General features: G+C 52.3%; 1 long non-coding RNA gene across 1 annotated transcript; it reads right to left on the reverse strand.

The window, feature by feature from the left end:
• Positions 1-2637: 2637 nt before the first annotated feature.
• Positions 2638-4289, reverse strand: LOC147584608 (uncharacterized). Its single transcript, XR_015255683.1, has 2 exons — positions 4068-4289; positions 2638-3150 (listed from the first exon to the last, which is right to left on the reverse strand). It is a non-coding gene; the product is annotated as an uncharacterized LOC147584608 (long non-coding RNA).
• Positions 4290-7280: the final 2991 nt, after the last annotated feature.

Here is a 7280-nt window from a genome sequence, read left to right on the forward strand (position 1 = left end):
TTCCTTCCTCCATGGAGCACTTCTCTCTGTGGCAGACCGTGCCCCAGGCCCTGGGTAGACTGGGATCAGCTGCAGAAGCCTGGCTGCTGTCTCCAGCCCACTTGGCAGGAAGCACACAGGTGGACATGGCAGGACAAGTCAAGGGCAAGGAGCTTGGGAGGCAGGAGGGGCTCCGTGGCTGAACGCAGAGTGGGAGGACTCCCACCCTCCCTTCCCACACACATGGAGGTGCCCCAGGCTAACAGGGAACAGCTAAAGAGCAGCTGAGCTCTCTGTGGAAATCCTGGTGGTCCGGGGTGCAGTCAGAAAGGGATGACTGCTCTTTTCAGGTAGAGGGGCCGCCTGGGGGCACGGTAAGTAAAAACGTTTATGTTGCTTTATTCTGTATCCTTGCCTGAGGTCCGACAATATCATTTTATATATTTCATAGATATTTATTTCTTTACTGCCTCATTCAGCGAAGGATATGAGGCGGCTTGAAATGATATGAGAAATATGAGAAGATTAAGAAGTAACTGCGAGAGTCTGCTACATTTAGCAAAAATGAGGTGAAAATGTGTAAACCATACATCAGGAGGCTCCCCGATGGGTTCATCACTCAAAGTTCAGTCATTAAAAATATTGAAATATATACATAAGAAAACAAACAACCCATTCGTGATTCCACCAACCAGATAACCCCACCCACATAATAATAATTCATACACTACAAAGAAATGCAAACATTAAAGAAAAGTACAGAATGAAAAGTGAAAACCCCTCACAGCTCCCATAATCTCCCCCAAATTCCCAGTTCTGCCAATGTTGCCCATTGATAACAACTTCTTGGGTTCCCTTTTAGGAGAAATAAAATGGAAAAAGCAATCTCTTTATTCTTTTTTTTTCTTTATCTATTCTTTTATCCACCCATCCATCTATCCATCTCTTCATTGATCCATCATCCATCCATCTATCCATCACCCAGCCATTATCTATCTCTCCGTCCATCCAACCATCCATCCATCCATCATCTATCCGTCCATCCGTCCATCCATCCATCTACCCATCCATCCACCTCTCCATCCATCCCTCTATCCATTCATCTATGCCAGGTTTGATTTTAGTGAACAATCAAGAAGTCTTTAAGGGTTTAAGAGTGAGTACACAGTCAGAGAGTTGGAGTGAGTCATTTTTATATAGGCCTGCCATCCACCTGATTATTCCAGAGCTCTAACTTCTCCAAGAGAGGGTTTCAGTAGGAAATACACACTGAAAGTCTCTGCAACTCATTTCCCTCACTATGTTTTAAGAATCGAGAAGATGTTGGCCAGGACTGGGATTATTCCTCAAGGAATTTTTCATCTGAAAGCATTTTTATGAAAAATCATTAGAACTTTTAGTTGGTGACCTACATTTGTGTGGAATCCTCAGGCGATGAAAACAGGGGCCTGTGGCTTCCTCGATTGTGAAAGTTTTCTCCAAGCACGAGGGGGTGGAGCATGTCAGGGGAGCCTGAATTGTTTTGCTCAAAACCTCATCAGGCTCCACGAGGCCGGGGATATTGAGTTCGGATGGGGACACTCTCATTAACTGAAGGGACAAACAAACTGACCAATATGAAAAGAAGTAGGAGGCCATTTTGAACAGATTTGGGTTCTATAAAATAAGTTGATTACTATCAACTGAGACCTAGGCGCAGGCCCAGGTTTTATGGAGCCTAAAGTTTTTGAACTTGGGGTGTCTTCTTTAATAAAGATGTGAAAAATTGCAAACTTTGAGTTATAAATACAAAATTAGGTATGGAGCCTTCTAAGGGCCTGTGGAAGTGAGGGGTCCTGAGCCTTATGTGTCCTTAGCCTCGAGGCACCCCTGTCTCTGCCGAGGCCTGAGCACAAGGTTCACGGGGCCGTGGGCCGTCAGGTTACAGCAGGGCTTCCTGGTTGGGGGCTATTTTTCTCTTAGGGACTAAGAGATTTGCTAACATCTGGAGGTAACCTGATTGTCCCAACCGTGGGGCCAGGGAGGTGCTCCCGGCATCTAGTGGGTAGAGGATAGGGATACTGCTGAACATCCTGTAAGGCACTCCACCTCCAGAGCAAAGAATGATCGGACCCCCAACGTCAATAATGTGGAGACTGATGTCCAGAGTTACAGCTAGTCACGTACTCTTAAAGAATGCCAAGCCGCTGAGCCCCGTAGGGCTCAAAGTGTAGTTCATGGGTGCGTTCACGAACTCGGGGCCGTCAAGATGGACACAAACACTCAGCTGTGTTGCACCAGCCCCACCACCCACCGGTTCTTTTCATTCCCTGGGCTCTTGGATTCACGCTCCCCCAAACAGCGTGACTACGCGCACTGTCTACACCTCGTCCTTTGCACTCGGCCACCGAATAACATTTACATCTGCTGCCTCCGTCCTAAATTAATATATTTAATGCTTATACCCGTAAATCATTCATTTCAAAATTCCCATCTCTTATGAATAAGTTCATCATTTTCATTCACATTTTGTCACAAAAATTAGGAGTTTAGCTTTTCGAAAATTTCATTTTCCACTTGTCTTTTATTTGCAGCAAGATCGTAAACCAGCCAGATTAGCTCTTTTTCTTTCATCGCAGCAGAGGAGGCCGAACTAGAACGTAGCACAATCAAAACAAATTGCTTGGGAAAATAATTCCTTTATTTAAAGGAATTACCAATAAGCAGGCTGCTTTCATAGGAAACAAAAACTGTCATGGAGCTAGCCAGGGTCGGGGAACGCAGAGTCGGAATTACGCTCGCTTCTGCAGCGACTCCTCCAAATTATAGCAACACTCGCATCTTGTGAATGGCTCCTTAGCGTGGAGTAAGTCACGATCCGTGCACAACCAACCGCTCATCTCGTATCGCTTAGCAGGACAAATCCAAAAGGAAACCACCTTTGCCCCTTGCCCTGCAGAGCTGACGTCCCCGGCACTACTTGGCCACGGTCGGTCACATGTCACACGTACCCGCTGATGCCACGTGCTGAGGGCCCCCCACCCCAAGGCCGCGTGCGGGGCTCGTACGATGAGAGTTTCATCACAGAGGCACTGCCTGAGTGAGACGCTCTCGTCTCTATTCGATGACAGTCAGCATCGCATCCTGCCGAGTGAGGGACATCCAGCGGGTGCGTCCGTGGATTTAGAATCTCTGGATTAAAATAAAGGTGGATATAGATTGAGATTTCGTTCATTTCAAAAACAATTTTAAAAGAAAGGAAAGCCAAAGTGTGAAACGGATCTATATGTTTGCTGTCTTGGGGTCATTTTTCACCATATCAAAGAAGGAAGAAGGTAAATTAAAGTCATCCCAGGATATTACTTGTGAGAGGTTAAAGCATGTTCTAATGGGCAGATTAATTCTGTGGGGAAATAACGTTAAATCTTTCTGGAGCCTTGAAATTTCTCAGAAGCATTCTTGCCGCCTTCTTGCGTCGCAGCGAATGCAATCATCTGGCTAGATAATCTGGCATCTTAAATAACTTTGCACTTAAGCCCTGTCAATTGGATCTTCCAAGGTTAATTGATTATTTCAACAAGCATTCTTGCCAGCAAAGATCTGAGTGCTTACATCTTTTCATTAATTCATGCTGTTTGGAGAGGAGGTGTAAATGCAAGGGGGGCTCTCGATTAACCCTTTCACCACCCCGTCTCCTGAGGAACGCGGAGAGGCCGGCAGGTCAGGGCACAGCCTGGCTGGGCTGTGCGGTGGCCCCGTGTGCAGAAGCGAGCGGGTAGACACGGTGCCCTCACACACCCACACCTGGGCTTCTGGAGGACAGCCGAGCATGCCCACGTTGTGAGGAAGCAACGATCCCACTTTGAGTCTCCCCTACGCCTGGCACGCAGCCTCCCGGCCGCCCTGGACAAAGCCTGCTCTGTCAGCAACCACGTTTGTCACTGGCGTCCTTTTCCAGAGACGCGGCCAGCACGCTGGAGGGTGGCTCACGCGGACGGCACCACCACTCACTGGCTGGACAGCAGAACCTGGTCACAAGTCAGGATCCGGTTAAGAGGCATTAACGTGTTTCTTACAAAGACAACAAGCAACCCCAAACCTGCATTTACCGGAAACTCCTTTGTGGCGCTGTCATTCTGCCTCTGAACACAACTGTGTCTGATCCCAAGTGCCGGCAGGGACAGGGGACGGCAGACCTCCTCTCCCGCCCTCCTCAGTCCCCGAACCATCCCAGACACCACCGCCGCGAACTTCTCTTTCCGCGCCTGCCACTCCTCTCCCGTGGGGGCCGGAAGGACACAGGGAAGGACCTCGTGGCTGCCAGTCTGGGGCCTGCGGCTCCCCTGCTGACCCCCACTTCCCGCCAGCTGGCTTCCACATGCAGGGCCTCATTTGGGGGTGGCGGCTCCCACTCCCCTGCGAGCCTTGGCAGAGCCCGCGTCCCTGGGAGAGGATGGGGGAGGGAGGCCTGGTCCGGGTGGCACCGGCTCCCCCCACTCGGGCTGGTGGCTCCGGGGTGGGCACCGCCGGGCGGAGGCTCGGAGCGCACCCGCGGGCTGGCAGGGCTCTCCCCGCCCCCCCTCTGCTCGCTTCCAAATGAAAGCAGCCGCACCACCCTGAAATTGGAAGGAGAAGGCCACAGCTTTATTTACATAACACAAGAGATATAACAATAAACAAGCATTAATCATGGTCATTACCCCAAATCATACAAAATAGTGCTGCTGACCGCTTCTGCAGCTCGTGGGCTATTTTTTTGTTCCTTTTCTTTTCCTCTTGGAAAAAGGGGGAAATGACAAAATCATTGGAACAATCCAGGGTCCCCTAAATTAAAACGTGTGTAAATTAAACACATACGAAGTGCCCGATATGTGGCAAATTAGTGCAGAAAATACCAAGGCCCGTGCATCGTGGAGGCCACCCGACTCTGAGACGTGACAGGATATTATTGCCCTCGGCAGAGTTATTGAAGCCCGGTACGAATCCCAGTGTCCGGGAACGTCAGGGGACTGTTATTAGACATGTTGAATTGGGATCTACCCTGCTGCTCTTAACAAGCATTTAATTAACTTCTAGGCAGGGTAATTAGCCTTAGATTGTGGCTGATTTCCTTCCTCACCTTCTGTTGACACTTGGCCCGCACTGAGGCCCCCGCCTGGCTGACAGCGTAATGGATCGCGGCGGCGGCAGGCCGCACGTCTAGGCTGCCGCGTCTGAAACCACGCGGCCCGGCGAGATGAGAGAAGATGGAATCTTGGAGGTCGGCCTGGGTCCCTGGGTGTCACCGAGGGCGGTGAAGCCCACAGGCGCACCCGAGGCCACCTGCTGGGACGTGATGGACGTTTTGCTCTCGACTGTGTTAGGCCCGGAGGAAAGAAGGGGGAGACGCCCAGAGACGAAAACCCAGCGCACCCCTCCTGCCCTGCCAGCCGGCCACCCGTGGGGGAGGCACCCCTTCTCCCTGCGAGCCGGGCTGCGTGTGGTGGGCCATCTTCACATCCCAAGCGGATGTGGGCGCCCGACAGAGGCTCTGGCCGACCCTGGCTTGTCGTCATCACACACAGAATGGGGGCAGGGCCCAGGCACCGGCAACCCCAGAAGCCACCACCCCTTCCCAGGGGCTGCCTTTCCAAACACATGGCGTGAAGCTTGCTCTTCGGGGCCCCGGATGTCCCTGCAGAGAGCAGCACCTCCTGCCATGACGCAGCGCTGGGCCCAGCGGGTCAGACGTGCGGGACGAAGCTCACCTCCCTGTGGTTATGAGGAAGGACCCAACGTCCACACCCAGCCGAGAACACGGGCTTCACAGGGGAGCTGAGTCGTGCCTGCACACTCACACAATTAGCAGTGTTTTCCCCAACAGCCAAAAGATGGAAGAACCCAAGTGAGTGTTGGCCCTGTGTGGATGGACACAGCAGTCTGCATCCACACGACGGAATTACTCAGCCTTAACAAGTCAGGAAATTCCTGCACCTGCTACAACATGGGTGAAGCTTGGGCACATTGAGATGAGCCAGACACAGAAGGACAGACACCCCCAAGAGACCCCGACACGGAAAGTCGGACAGTGGGCGCTGGGGGCTGGCGGGCGGGCTGGGGAGCCGTGTCTAGTGGGTGCAGAGACCCAGTCCGCAAGACGAGAAAGTTCCGCAGACAGAGGTGGTGGCTGTGTAGGGACGTGCACTTGACACCCTGATCTGTAACTTAAACATGGTTCGACTTAGGGTTTGTCATGTATATTTTGCCACAATAAAAAAGGAAATGTGTTCTTAATTTTTTGTAGTATGTGTCCAGGAGCCTGAGGGTTGCTCTCTGTTACTTTCCCCTCAAAAAGCCTCTGGTGTCCCACAGACCAAGGCCAGACACTGCCATGCAAGTTGTAGAGGCACGTGGCTCCGACAGCCCGTCAGTACCTATGAAGTTTGAGGTTATAGGTCATTAGGGGACAAGGGGCTTGCTTTGAAGTCCTGGGAGTGTGTCTGAGCCATTGGCCCCTTAAGATGGGACACAGAGGTCAGTTAACGTAGCACCTGCAGTCCCTGGGTGAGAGGCACCAGGGCCTTCGTCCTGCGTGAGGGCATCAGCCCCCCGTCCTCCCCAGGAGCTTAGCAGGAGCCAGCCGGCCAGGGCACGCAGGCAGGACTGCACCCACTGGCTGGGGTCCTTACTGTGCTCTGCAGTAACTATGACATGGCCCCGGGTGCTCTGGCAAACAAACATGCGTGTCCCAGCCCTCACAGGGTCTACACTGTACCAGATGGAGAGCATGCCTGATCAAATCAAAGATGCAGGATGTCAGGTAGTGAGAAGAGCTTGTTGGAGAACGAGGCCAGGAAGCCTGAGGCTGGTTTCCCATCTAACAGAGACAAGGCCCTGGTGGAGCACAGCGTTGGGCCCAAGTGTGTGTTCGCGACAGAGTGTCACGGGCAGAGGAAGCAGCAGATGCGAAGGCCCTGAGGTCGGGCAACTTGCCCGAAGCTTCCGAGCGGCGGGGTTGGGGCTCTTCTGTGGGTGTCTCTGCTCTGTGAGCCCCGGACACCCCGCCATGACGGGGTGCCTCTCCCTCTCCGTGCACGGTGGCCGGCGAGCCTCCTGGCACTAGGATGTTCTGCTTTAGGCAAGAGTTTGATTCTCAACAACATGCCCAACCACCTGAGGACGCGTCCGGCTTTTCCAGTCACTTCCGCGTTGGCGAGAACCAAGCAGAAGTGACAGCACGAGCCCTGTTCCTCAGGGCTCAACGCACACGGGCCTCAAGTTTGCTGAGCCTCCGTCACGTGTGTTTGCATGAACACATTACTTTTGTTTCTGTACCAGCATGA

The sequence above is a fragment of the Puma concolor genome, chromosome A1, assembly GCF_028749965.1.
Source record: "Puma concolor isolate L17-30 chromosome A1, mPumCon1.1.hap2, whole genome shotgun sequence".
NCBI classification, from domain to species: domain Eukaryota; kingdom Metazoa; phylum Chordata; class Mammalia; order Carnivora; family Felidae; genus Puma; species Puma concolor.